Genomic DNA, 14,273 nt, shown 5'->3' on the forward strand with positions numbered 1-14,273 from the left:
AGGGGGCTCTCCACCGGAATTGCCATGGTCTCAGAGCATGTCATATTGAAATGTCTTCATGTGTGGGCCTGGGGCATCACTCAATTCTGTGGGGGTGGGGTGGGGGTGGAAAGAAAGCAGCGAATAACCTGAGCTGTGCTGAGTGAACAAACGCAGCTAACTCAGGATCTGGACAGGGAAAGCATGTTAAGAGTCCACCTACAAGTTCACAGGAAGGAATGGCCGGAAGGTGAAGAGTTTTGTTGACCAAAGTCGTCTTAGTAAAAATTAGAAAAGGCACTGAGACCATAAAAAAACAGCTTTTCTGTTTCTATGTCCCTTCCCAGAATACATTTGATTTTAGTCATATGCACTCTCTGTTGTGCCTAGGCATAAGATGCTAAGTAGGAGAATCTCCCTAAAAGGTGCTAAAGGACATGTACCCCAAACCAATTCAGGCTGGGTCAGTTCTTCTGCTCTTCATACCCAGGTACACTGGGCATGCACTTGAATAATAGAAACTATCTAAATTTGATTGTTGCCAGGAGTGGGGAGACGTTATTTTTCAAAGATGGAGTACGTATAACCAACCGTGCAGGTTGGGAGTGGGAGGGTTCTGAGGTTGCTCCAAGCATTGCTTGGAGAGGGATATGTGTGTCATAGTCATTCAGGTGGAGGAACTAGTCTGCCTATTGCATTATAGCAAGAGTGTGTGTCGGGTCCCAGGGGAGTGACTGTCTCCCGTGCGTACCTTCTTCGCCTACAATGTGCCAGCAGTGAATATAGGTGCTGGAAAGGTCACATCAACACTCAGTTTCATCCTGGATCCAGAAGCTTCCGTTCTAGTGAGCAAACCAGACAGGCAGCGGGAGAGCGGAAGAAGCCCGCAGAGAAAGTTTGTTCCGGGTGAGGGCATGAAAGCGGAAGTTTGCCGGGCAAGAAAGAAAGAAGTTGGAAGTCCATAGCAAAGATTTAAGAGCCAAACTGTGCGTTTAGGAGCTGTGGTTCTACGGGGTCTAAAAGAGGCAGTGAGAGAGAGAAAAGGGGGTGTTCTGAGGCCACTCGCTGTAAGACCTTGCTCTCCGAGCTGGAGAGATGCCATCAGAAGGCGCCAGGTCCCGAAGGAGCTGACGCTGATCCCGTGCGGAGTTAACAGATTCTAGGGCAGCTACCGGAGCTGAGAAGTAAAGAACTGAGAAACGGAACCCCTCGCGGTCCTAGCAGATGATGCTGAGACTGAGGAGGCTTAAATAAGGAGTGGCAAGTGGCAGCCAGGGAGGGATTCGGGAACAAGGAATACAAAGGAAAGCTAGGCACAATTTCCCCGGGAGTATCAGCTTTCTGGTGTAATTTCAGCAGCGAAACTGCAACCTTAAACGCGAAAACTAGAGGCGGCTAGCAAAACAGGTAAGCTAAGGAGTTTTTAACCACAACACTAAGAAAGTCAGTCACGGGGACACGGGCGGTTAGCTGAGTTTAGATTGAAGTTCTTCGAACGACAGATTTCGAGGAGGTGAGCGAGGTACACAAAATGCTCCTTCCCGTCCCTGGGTGGGCTCGAACCACCAACCTTTCAGTTAACAGCCGAACGCGCTAACCGATTGCGCCACAGAGACAGGTGATCCTGAGGCTTGCTGTCAAGTCAGTTCACTAAAGAATATATTGGTCAAGTCAGTTCACTAAAGAATATATTGGTCGTCTACGTCTGCCAAAAACTGTGGTTGGAATTGAAGCCGAAACTGGTGGCACCCCGCCGTGAAGACCGTCAGCAAGGGCGCCAACGCCTACTTCGATAAGAACCCACTGAGGCTGAGAAAAGGGGAGCGCAAGAAGATGAACGAAGCAAGAGCGTTTGTGAAATCCGAAATGGACGCTCTCTGAGTTTGGGAATTCGGTTGGTTTTGCTCAGAAACATTGCTGGTCTAGGTAATTTACGTGCGTGCCGAAGTACTGATTCATTTACTCATTATTTTTAACCTGACATCCACGTTTCCGGGCATGTCTGGCAGAAAGTATTAAGGGTTCTTACAACAAAACAAATCACACCAACTGTTTTGAGGTCTACAGGCGCATGAGTCATCCAGGCAAAACAGGAAATGTTTAAATTCTTGTAAACTCTTGACGCTAACCATGACACACCTGCAAACAAATATTAAAGCGCGCATTCTCCTTATTCTACTGCCTTCAGCGAAGGGTCCTCATCAGGGCTGGGGTCTAATGAGCCGTTTTCTATGTTGCTCAGGTCTCAGAGTTTCCTGGAGCCTCTACGCACTAGTACCTCCTTGTAGACACATTTCTGTAGCATCTTCCATTAATACTGAGGTTCAGTTTAAGTGCTGGTCAGTATTTTCAAAGATTTTATACAAACATAGTTACCTGTATGCAGAAATTATACATGCATATATCTTATATTTTATAAATCCGTCTCTCATCTTCACTATGAACCCAAGGCAGCTCTAAAAATCAGTCTTATCAAAGAGCAAGCAACACGCACAGTTTTATCCAACTTTATTTTCAAAACGTGCACCCCACCCCACCCCCACGCACACACACACAAACCAAGGGAGCTAGCTGGAGATGTAGCACTTGCCTAGCATGCAGGAAACCCTAGACTCTATTCCCAGCACTGGAAGAATAAATGCCAGAGAAATATTCACCAAAACATGAACAGGTATTTTCTGTATGAGGGTGGAGTGTCTTTTATTCCTTTATTCTCTATTTTTCTGCAATGTATTACAGGAAAACAAATACACACACACACACACACACACACACACACATTTTTCAAAATGAGCGTATGAGCAAATACTATATGCCAGGTTCTTTTACACATACAATCATTTACACTCAAAGCAACCATTCAAAATAGATTTAATTAACAGAGAGAGAGAGAGAGAGAGAGAGAGAGAGAGAGAGAGAGAGAGAGAGAGAGAGAGAGAGAGATCCACTGGAAATAAGAAATTTGTTAACGAAATTATGGTGTAGTTATGTAGCTTAACACAACGAAGTGATTAAAACGAATGCTGAAACTTGAGCTTTAATAAATTGAACAATTTGAGGTCAGAGAGCTGAGATTAAAAATCCATTTGTACAAATCACATTCTTCCTTGTGAGAGATTGTGCTTCGCGGGACCTTAATACTGCAAAGGGTTTCGGAGATCGTGGATCCAGTGTGTGAGTGTAGAACACAAAGTCTTGCCGAAGCAAACAAATTATTTCCCCCAAAGCAACTTTTCCTTAGTGATTTAAAACAACCAACAATAAAACAAAAGGCAAGCCTCCCGATCTTCAGACCCGTGCTCCTGTGCTAGGGTCAGACAGGACATTTCTGTTATTCTGCGTCATCACCTGCAGGGGTGAATGGCTGTTTCCCAGATTTACATGCCTGCAGTGTAGCAGTGGAAAGGAGGTCGGACTTCAAAACTTGGTCTGGTCGGGGCTGCCACCTCGCTATGGAGCAGCATCATTGGTGGGAATCATCGTGATGGCCAGTATTTCAGGAAGTGTGAAAATGTCTGAACCTTAGACACATGCAGGGTTAAGTAACTGCACTTAATGAATTAATAGCTAGCCCTTTCATACTAGTTTGGATAGAGAGAGACAGTTTCCTGAAGTCTAAGCCTTGAGCTTTTAAAAAATGATTGTCCCTCTTTTATAGGAAGGCTGATCAAAGGTAGATATGGATGAAAAAAGACTCTGCTAGCCTCCCCGTCGGGGAATCGAACCCCGGTCTCCCGCGTGACAGGCGGGGATACTCACCACTATACTAACGAGGATGACCATGCTACGGGCCTCAAAACAGCTGCCCAAGAAAGGTATTTCTAAGCGATCTCTGTACCCTGGAAGTTAGTGGAATGCATTTTTATTGTCTGGATCAGCAGACTAAAAAACAAATGCAGCATATATCCGCCAGTTTTCTAACAGCCAGATCAAACAGTAGAAAGAAACAGGTTCCTCATTAAAATCAGTGGGTCACAAAGGACTCGAAAGTGGGAAAGGGATTGAAGGGAGAAGGAAGGAAACACAGAGGTGAGAGGGAAATAAAAAGGGGGCGCGAGGTGAGTATAAACAAGTCACGTGTGCAATTATCAAAGAACAAATTTAATCAATAACAAAAACATGATAAGTTTAATAATTCCTATTTAGCCCCACACATCCAAAATATTTCAACATATAATCATACCAAAAAATTAATTAGATTATTTCTTCTTAGTCTTCAAAGTCTGGAATGTATTTTACACTCAAAGTTTTAGAAAGAACAAAGGGTATCTATACAGATTTCATAAAAATATACAAATCAAAAATACACATATACCTTTTTCCTGCTTAAAAGGTCTTCAGTAGCCGAAATGAGTAGCCATTTAGATATTTCCATCTATTTGATTGCTCCATTAATTACTTATTTCAATTAGTTCAATTAAAACAAAATTTGAAAATGTGATTCTTACACGCACCGGCCAGTTTCAAAACGCTCAAGAACTCGCGCCTACTGTATAATCCTCTCCGGTACGGAGGCCTGTACGAGTCTGAGATTCTGACAAGAGATTCGAGACTCCAGAAGATTCCCAAAACAAAAAAAGGTAAGATGAAATACCTTCAGGAACCTAATTCGGTCGGCCCCAATTTGGCGGGACTGGTTTTGTTCAAAAATAAAAAAATAGAACACTCTTGTCCTACATAAGAAACAAAAGCAAAAGCGGACATGCGTTGGCCGGGAATCGAACCCGGGTCAACTGCTTGGAAGGCAGCTATGCTCACCACTATACCACCAACGCAATGCGCGGGGTGGCTCCCTCTAGTTTCTCTAATACATGTGAGAAATTTGCCGACCGTGTTTTGGGTCTGTTTTCTACAAGCCTAAAAATGGGTCCCGTAAGAAAACCTGGCATCCGCCTGGCGGAAAACATTTTCTCTCCTCCCCGGCTCACAGCCCAACATTCCCAGCTCCGGGCTCCACACCCACTTAGCTCCGCCAGGCAGAACCCAGAGTCCACTCGGCACGGGTTCGGTTAGGCGATAATTTAGGACAGAAGCGGGGAGAACTGGCCGATAGGAGGTTCTCCCTGGCCTGATGCAGCCCCTCTAGACGAGAGACCGAAAGGTCCCCAGAAGAGATGGAGATGGAAAGTTTAAAGTGATGAGGAAGTAGGAGGTAGGAAAGATCTGTCACTCACTTTCACCTCTCCAGCTTTGCTTTTTATTTGAAACCATAGGCAAACGAAACACAGGTGATGCGTGCGTCATCAGTGCTGATGAACTCATAAGGAAGTATGGAAAACAGAGCACACTATGTCAGGATGGCCGAGCGGTCTAAGGCGCTGCGTTCAGGTCGCAGTCTCCCCTGGAGGCGTGGGTTCGAATCCCACTTCTGACAACACTTACTTTTCCTCCTGTTGGAAGTGTATTTGACCTTTCTGAGTTTTAATTCCCTTCCTAGTAAAATGGATATAAGAATTGATAGCGTCTATTCATTAGGAAATCTGAATTCAGGTTCTGTCACAGGCCTGCTGTCTGCCCCTTATGAGATACTTAGGTAATTGGCATGTATAGGACAGTTTAGTAAAGTTTCAGAAGGCCAATCCTTTTCACTCATACTGACCTAGAGGTGCCCTTTCTCTTGCCTCTCAGGAGGCCACCTTTTACTCTGTATCATTTAATCATTTATAATAGGTCAGACACTAAACTTAACAAAGGATACAAAGTCACCATGTAGGAAAATAGATGTTAGACATGTCAGAAAATTCTTTGGGGGGGAGGGAGGTGTGGTTTTACGAGTCAGGGTCTCTCTGTGTAACACAGTCCTAGCTGTTCTGGAACGCTCTGTAGACCAGTCTGGCCTACGAAACTCCTGCTTCTCCCTCCCAAATTCGGGGATTAAAGGCTGTGCCACCATGCCCAGCCTCTTAAAAGGAACGTGAGCCAAGCATTAAAAGTAGTATCACGTGTGATTAGTCACACTGATATATGGACAGGTACCCAATGCTATAATGTGATGCCTTGAGCACTCTCGTTCCTGTGTTATTCTCCACAAAAGTGTCAACCATGTCAGGAAAAAACAAAATCAGCTTCCCCCAGAAGACACAGTAATTAAAAGAAAACCACAGTGTCAAAGGTAGACTCCCTCTCTGTGAGCTATTATTAGTCAGAGAGGCCCCAGAGGTTGTTGCCATCCCACCTGGTTGCCCACCATGCTATTTGGTAGGACCCCATTGCTGAAGACACAACGTACTGTAGCTTCGGGACATAGAGAAATCAATCTTGTACTGACTAGAAATTTCCTCCCTGATGGCTAGCAGTCATGTTGCTAGGAGCTGTTATTCAGGCTGCAAGGACACACAGACATACACAATTAAAAAAACACACACACACACAAATCAACATTACGAGATCATTTATAAAATACCTGACTTGTCTTTAAAAGACTGTGAAACTATCACAGAATATATAGAGTTTAGGAAGCATGATGTCAGTGTGATATGATACCCAACACTGACTTCTGAAACAAAAAAAGGACGCATTGGTAGGAAGTGTGAAACCCGAAAGAAGTCAACAGCTTAATTAAGAGTAATTTTCCAATGACATTTCCTGAAGTTTGATAAGTGTATCATGGTTATGTAACACCTAAACATTAGAAGTTGGCTGGCAGGCATGTAGTAATTTTCCATCATATCTTTGCAGTTCCTTTATTAATCTAAAATTACTGCAAAAAAAAAACTTGAAAGTAATTGCCTATGAGGAGGAATTGGGAGGAGGGCAAGAAACAGCCCATAGCAGTATTGGATTTCTTCATAATGGGCATGTATGCTGATTTAATTTGTTCTAACCTTTTGTAGGAACTGAGTAAACATAGTTGTGATTACAATAAAGTAAGACGGTGGGAGTGGAGGCGGCCCTGAGCGAGGCAAGTCCTGCGGGAATATGTGCTGTTGACATGGCTGAGGGCCACGGGAGAGGGAAGCTCAGAGGATGGCAAAACCTTCCTCTGGTCTGGGCATATGTTGACAGAAGGGCAGAAATGTCCACCATAACTCTCTCCCCCTGGATGTTTAAGGCCGGAGACTGCTCCCTAGAGAGACTGCTCCCGGTGAGATTAGCTAAGCCTGCCTCCTTATTCAGCGGTATGCAATAACCGCACTCACCGCTCAGCTCTCCATAATAAACACGCTGAGCTGCTTGGGCGCTGTGGTCTCTCCAACAAAAGGCCAACCCCCTTGACCCTAGATTTCCTAGGTGTTCATGTGCCTGTGCGTGTTTTCTTTTCTTCATTTCCTTCTTGCCTCCGTCAGGTCAGTTCCTAAGGCCATGCAAGGGCTCGGTCATACGACCATCATACAACCAAAGGATCTGTAGTGGTCAACTATATAAGAAACATTTTAAAAGAAACTAAGTCAAAATGGTCAGCAACGGCCACTTAAAAATAGATGCGGAACTTAATTTGCTTTAATCTTGCTATACAAAATTAATACCACCCATTTGGGAGGAGCTGTGGTTTTTTGTTTTTTTTGTTTGTTTGTTTGTTTGTTTTGTTTTTTACAACAAATACATACATTTACAAACTTAAAAGAGAAAGGCCTGCTGTTGAAATGCCAAGAAACTCTGAAATCCTGCATCATCGTTCCTCTTTGGAAGAACAGGTTGAAGTGATGAATGTTATAAGTTAAAGAGAAAGGAAGGGGAGGGCCTACTCTATGCAACTCTATCTTTCCTGGCCTGTCTGCAATGCCTTTAAAAAAAAAAAAATACGATTGCTTTTCATGTAAAGCCAGATTGCATTTGGATCAGGTGCAGGCAAACAACACACTTAAAAATAACATCCAGGGACTTGGTAGTGTAACCTCCTCTCTACCAGAAAAAGATGATCGGACTCAATACAAGTAGCATTGCTCTGTACAAGCTCATTTCCCTTTCTGAAGCCGAAGCATCCCACAGTTCATGAAACAGAAGTGAAATGAGCTGAATGGAAATGAAGCCATGCTCGCTTATCCTCGTCATTTGCTAGGCTGAGCTGGAGGATATTTTCCTTGTTTCAGTCACTTGAGAATGGGTCTTTAAGCCGAGCTGTCCCTCTCTCTGTTCTCACAATAACTATATGACCTTGAACAGATTGTTTGACCTCTTTGTACTTTAGAATATTCATCTTTAAATTAGAGCATGGTAAGACAACTCAGCACACGAACCTGACAACCTGAGTTCTATCCTAAAAACTACCTACAGGTGGAAGGGGAGAGCCAACTCCACAGAGCTGTGCTCTGATCTCCACACTCACGCTATGTGTATTATAATAATAATGCTTCATGACACTGCTATTGGATTAGTTGGGTATACCAAATATCTGTTACTGTTGTACCCGTGTTGAGAAACCCCCAGAGACCACCAAGGAGCCGGTTTCCCATGTAAGAACACAAGGGTCTTTTTATTGTCAGGTTCCAACCTGGACTGCCGCCTGGTGGATGGAGGGAAATTTGGTGGCCCAGAACTCAGTGTAGGAGGGTTCTTAAGGGAAAACACACACACACACACACAATCCAGGAATTACATGCCTTGGCCCTTTTGGATTGGGTAAAAGGGATATGAGGCAAGGTGATTTTTGAAACCATTGGTCGGGAATTTCAGTGCAAAATCACATTTGAAACTATTGGGTTAGACTTTTGGTGGGGAACCACAACCTGCTGACAGGATTATCTGGATATCTGCAAGGGCCATAAACCGCCAACAAAATGTCTGTGGGAGCATCTGGATCTTGTTAAACTTTACTGCCCTGTTTCTTAATTGGCTGCTTCTAGGGTAGCTGTTCAAGTTGTCATGGCACATTCCTGAGGTTCTTCCTGGAACTGAGTACAGCCCTCGGTCACCAGGTAGTCTAAGATGGTGGCCCTTCCCTGAGATGGAGGCTGCAAAGTCAAGTCTAGGCCTTCATATTGCCTTCACATTACCTAATTAGTACTCAAAGAATAATACCTAGTAACAACTCATGTTTGTCAGCAGGGCTGAATGTCTAACATTCTTCTTCACCTCTTACGTCTACTGAGCCCTCACAGCAATGCAGAGGAATGCTGTTGTAGAGGGGAAGGTTGACGTTTGGAGGGTTTGATTTGCACACTAGTTTATGGTGGGGCTGAGAAGCTAAGCAGGCTGGTATGTTGATGTTATTATCCTCCTACCCTGCTCCTGTCCTCATCAGAAACAGAAGCAACCTAAGCTTAGTTGCCTCCTCAGACCTGCTCTAACATACCTAGAGACTTGAGTGGTCTTATCTCCAAAAGGACAATGAAATGACATGATTAAAAATCAGGCATGCACACGGGCCCAGCCTGTGGCCTGTACCTTTAATCCCAGCACGCTGGGGACAAAGGCAGGAGGATCTATGAGAGTTCAAGGCCAGCCTGGTCTACATAGTGAGCTCTAGGCCAGCCAGGGCAACATAGTGAGACCCTATATCAAAAAGCACCAAAGCAAAGAAACAAACCAAACAATAATATAAACTACTTATTAGTGCAATTAAAGCGGACAAACTACACTTCCAATATATAATTTTACCTTTAGGGTCCCATATGATCACCATATCTCTTTTCCAGCACAATCATCACACCACCACACTCTTTCATTGTGTTCACCTCAAATTTTTCCACTTACCGTTTTCTCCATATAGAAATCTTGTATATAATGAGTTGGGGTGTGTTTGTGTGCACACACGTGTGTGTGCGCGTGCGCGTGTGCGTGTGCGTGTGCGTGTGTGTGTGTGTGTGTGTGTGTCACAAAACTGGAAAGGGGAACGTGAGAGAGGAAGAAGAGATCTTAAGTAAGGTGGGTAAAAGGACAATGGAATAATGTAGTAAGAAAGCAGAAGGGAAACTAACTATAAGAAGAAAAGGAACCAGCTGGAGGGAGAGGGGACATAGGGAAGGACAGTTGGGGAGTAAGGAGTGAGAAGGAAGTAGAACGGCATGTATGCACGAACATGCCATAATGACACCCATTTAAAAAAAGGAAAAGAAAGACATTATTTTAAGGGCTGGAGAGTTGGTGCAGTTATGAGAGCACATTGCTGTTATAGAAGACCTGAGTTTGGGTCTCACATTCCATACCAGGTGGATCACAACTGCTTGTAGCTCCAACTCCAAGCAGATCCCATACCTCTGGCCTCCAAGGGCACCAGCACTCACATGCACAGTCCTCTGTCCCCTCCACACACAATTAAAAACAATGAAAGTCAATCCTGTTTTTGGTTTTTCAAGACAGGATTTCTCTTTGTAGCCTTGGCTGTCCTGGAACTTGCTCTGTTGACCAGGCTGGTCTCAAATCTGAACTCATAGAAATCCACCTCCTTCTGCCTCCCAAGTGTTAGGATTAAAGGGGTGCTCCATCACCCCCCAGCTTTTAAAAGTGAACCCTTAAAAAAATACAAATTAGTTTTAAAGAAAGATATGTTGTACATAGCCTTGTGGATTTCCTTCACGGTCTTCCTTCAACATCTACTCCAAAAGTGTTTCTGAAAACTGAGTCCCACCATCTACTTACTGCTTGGAATAAAAACAAAGTAGGACTTTTTTTTTTAAAGTTTATTTAGATCTACAACCATATTGCACATAACAAAATTCATTTCATGCAACTACAAATTAAATTAAATATAGATGAAGACAGTGGCAAAATGCCACAAAACACTCATGACAAAAGAGCTTTTTAAAAAAAAAAATGGGACAAGTGGATTTGTCTATTTGTTTGTTTTTTGAGACAGGGTCCCTTCACATAGCTCTGGCTGTCCTAGAACTTGCTATGTAAAACAGGATGGCCTCAAACTCAGAGACAGCCCTGCTTCAGCCTCCTGAGTGCTGGTATTAAAGGCATGCACCATCATGCCTGGCAAGAAAAAAAAAATCAAACAACATAGACCCGAATTATAAAACATAATGAGAAAAAAGCTCCCAGCTTCCAGGGTAAGATGCCCCACTCACCTCTGAAGTTATAAGGTGGGAATATAGAAGAGTCTAGAAGACCCCTAAGTCCAGCCCTTACAGACACAGATGACCTCAATCATGACAGGTCATTCAATCAAGTTCCCCAATGAGGGGGCCAGTACCAGGCCTCTCCTGGCAAACTTGAGCCTCACTACTGCTACCCCTAGGAACATCAGGCCCCGCGTAAAACCTACAGAAGATGGGGCAGCAGGTCTGCTCAGTGCCCTCTTCTGATGCACACACTCCTTCCTTGCCTGTCAACTGGCTGTGCTCTAGCCAGGCCAGGACTTCCTGACACTTGTCTTGCTCTTCGCATCTGTCCTCCTCTGGAATCTTTTCCCTACGGCTATCTTCTTGCGAGGAACTCTTTACACGGAAGACGTGGACTTCCAGGAAGTTTTTGGCAGCCACTCTGTCCCTCCGGACCTCACCCTCAGCCTTGTACTGTTCAGCCTTATGAACCATCCTCTCCACGTCCTCCTTGCTGAGCTAGCCCTTGTCATTGGTGATGACGAGCGTGTTAGTCTTGCCAGTACTCCAGTCGGTGGCTGTCACACTTAACGAGACCATTGGTATCCATGCCAGCATTTACTTCGATCTGGGGGACTCCACGTGGAGTAGGAAGAATGCTACTGAGCTCAAAGCTGCCCAGCAGGTTGCTGTTCTTCGTCACAGCCCTCTCACCCTCCTTCACCTGGATCAGGACCCCAGGCTGGTTGTCACAGTAAGTAGTGAAGGCTTGGGTCTGTTTGGTAGGGATGGTGGCATTCCACCGGATTAATGTGGCCATCACATTAATCCCTCCAGCCCCAGGGACAAACAAGGGAGCCACATCCAGCAGGAGGAGATCCTGCACCTTCTCACATTTGTCTATCAACACAACCACCTGCACAGCAGCCCCACGGGCCACAGCCTCATCAGGTCGATGTTCTTGTTCAGCTCCTTGACGCTGAAGAAGTCTTATAGACGCCTTTCCACCTTAGAGATACGGGTAGAACCACCCACCAGGATTAGCTCATGGATTTGGGCCTTGGCCAGTTCAGCATCGCTCAGGGTCCTCTCCACAGGGTCCAGGGGGCTGCAGAAAAGGTCTGAACACAGTTCCTCAGTGTGGGCATGAGTAATGGACGTGTAGAAGCCCACATCTTCGAACAAGAAGTTGATCTGCAAGGTGCCACTTCCCTGGGAACAGACATGGCCTCTCGCTCTCAGGTTAGAAGAGGACGCAGATGCTCGAGGTGGCGGGAATTGGTACAGCTCAGCACTGCTGTCCTTTCGCGGCCTCTCCAGTCGGCCCAGCTGGGATCGGCCTGATTCAGCGCCACGGGCTTTCTACCCGGTTGTGGGAGCCCCGCCTCCTCCTGCCCTCGCTGGCAAGAACCTTCGCGCACCTTCTGCGCCCATCCGAGCCCTCGAGCCCTCGGACGAGCCAAGACCAGCCGCGCTGCCTCCCTAAGAAGACTCGGGCCTAGCGGCCCGGAGAGGAGGAGTGCAGAGTGACTGGCTCCCATCCGCCACTTTGATTCAGAGCTGCTGCAAAGAAATGCACCGTGGGTTCCAGTTCTCCCCGGCTGATTCTAAAGGAGCAGGGTGGTGACAGCAGCAAGTCAAGCTACCTTTCCCGGCTACTGTTTGGACGGCAGTCCTGCGCTGGTGCGAGTCCGTCTCCCCGCCCCGGCCCCTCTTACCTCCCGCCCCCGAAAGCCGGGCGCGTGCTGCCGCGCAAACAGAGCCATAGCTTCTGAGCTAGAAATGTAAATACTGGCGTGGGGTTTGTTTTTTAAGAAAATGAATTCTTGGAACACGAGGGTCGGAGTCTCAAAACAGAGTCAAAAAGAATGATTACGTGCCACTAGAAGTAGAGATATACTGAAATAGGAGTACTGCAAGCATCTCTCACGGTTAGCATTGGTGGTTCAGTGGTAGAATTCTCGCCTGCCACGCGGGAGGCCCGGGTTCGATTCCCGGCCAATGCACACATGTTTTTGTGTGGAATTTTTCTTTAAGGTTTGATCCCTTTTCTTCTCCAGCCTTCCGCCAGAACTCAGGGTTCTTTCGATTTGACTCCTGTTCTTTCACCAGTTTGCCTCTGAGGAACTCGAACAACGCTGTGGTCATGGGATTGCGGAACCTTAACCGACCAACCCATGAGAGCGCTGGACACCGGCAAGCCTGCGTTTCACTCCTGTATTTGAGACTAATGCTTTAAAATTCCTCTCCCAAAGAAGCATCGTTCTCAGAGTGTTTTGGAAAGACTTTGTGTTTTTTATCTGTGAGCCTGTTTTTCTCTCAGGTGGAAGTGACCCCAGGATTCAGATGTAGAACAAATTGCTGCAGCATATGCCCTAAAGCAGTGGTTCTCAACCCTCCAAACGCTGCGACCCTTTAATACAGTTCCTCATGTTGTGGTGAACCCCCGCCCCCCAACTTAAAATTATTTTCGTTGCTACTGCGTAACTGTAATTTTGCTTCTGTTATGAATCATAATGTAAATATCTGATATACAAGATATCAAATATGCGACCTCTATGAAAGGGTCAGTTGGTACACCCCTCTAAGAGGGTCGCATCCCACAGGTTGAGAACCACTGCCCTAAAGGCTGAAGCGAGTTCATCAAGCAGTAAACTGCATTGCTTCCTACTGTCTGAGGATTTGAAGACTGAGTCTTTTTATCGTGTCCCATTTTCTTTCATTCAGAGCATTCCATTTTGACTTTCCGATGTTGGACTTACATTGAAATTCAAAAGATTTCAAAAATGCCCTTGAGGAAGAGGTCAGATCTCTCTCTGTCTCTGTCTCTGTCTCTGTCTCTGTCTCTGTCTCTCTGTCTCTCTGTCTCTCTCTGTCTGTCTCTCTCTCTCTCTCTCTCTCTCTCTCTCTCTCTCTCTCACACACACACACACACACACACACACACACACACACACCCCGCCCCGCCTCACCAGGGAATACAAACCTGGATTTCCTAAATTGCTTCAGTCTAGGGGTCTGATAGAGTTCGTTTTCTCTGCCAGTTAAAGAATTAAAAGGCAAAAAAAAAAAAAAAAAAAAAATCTCAGCTCAACAGGGGGAGTGCAGAAACCTCAAGCTCCAAAGACAGCATCAGCAACTGAGAAAAGGCATTTATTGGAGGTGAGGACACACACATGCTTCAGAAGCTACACAGAGAAAGAGCCTCTGCAAAGTGCCCCCCCCACCCCCGCTCAGGAAGCCAGAAAACCCAGCCTCTTCTAGAGAATCTGAGTTTCCTTTTGCAAGTTCTCAGTCTCATTGATAAAAGAACCCAAAAGGAAAGTCATAAGGAAACTCAAGGACCATTTCATTAGAATTTGAGGGAAA

General features: G+C 45.4%; 5 non-coding genes across 5 annotated transcripts; 2 read left to right on the forward strand and 3 right to left on the reverse strand.

Annotated features, from left to right (window-relative positions):
- Positions 1–1,521: 1,521 nt before the first annotated feature.
- Positions 1,522–1,595, reverse strand: Trnan-guu (transfer RNA asparagine (anticodon GUU)). Its single transcript has one exon. It is a non-coding gene; the product is annotated as a tRNA-Asn (tRNA).
- Positions 1,596–3,683: 2,088 nt separating this feature from the next.
- On the reverse strand, positions 3,684–3,755 carry Trnad-guc (transfer RNA aspartic acid (anticodon GUC)). The gene has a single exon. It is a non-coding gene; the product is annotated as a tRNA-Asp (tRNA).
- A 927-nt stretch (positions 3,756–4,682) lies between these two features.
- Positions 4,683–4,754, reverse strand: Trnag-ucc (transfer RNA glycine (anticodon UCC)). The gene has a single exon. It is a non-coding gene; the product is annotated as a tRNA-Gly (tRNA).
- A 516-nt stretch (positions 4,755–5,270) lies between these two features.
- Positions 5,271–5,353, forward strand: Trnal-cag (transfer RNA leucine (anticodon CAG)). The gene has a single exon. It is a non-coding gene; the product is annotated as a tRNA-Leu (tRNA).
- Positions 5,354–12,839: 7,486 nt separating this feature from the next.
- Trnag-gcc (transfer RNA glycine (anticodon GCC)) lies at positions 12,840–12,910 on the forward strand. Its single transcript has one exon. It is a non-coding gene; the product is annotated as a tRNA-Gly (tRNA).
- The last annotated feature ends 1,363 nt before the right edge of the window (positions 12,911–14,273 follow it).

Source organism: Peromyscus maniculatus, chromosome 11 (assembly GCF_049852395.1).
Source record: "Peromyscus maniculatus bairdii isolate BWxNUB_F1_BW_parent chromosome 11, HU_Pman_BW_mat_3.1, whole genome shotgun sequence".
NCBI classification, from domain to species: Eukaryota; Metazoa; Chordata; class Mammalia; order Rodentia; family Cricetidae; genus Peromyscus; species Peromyscus maniculatus.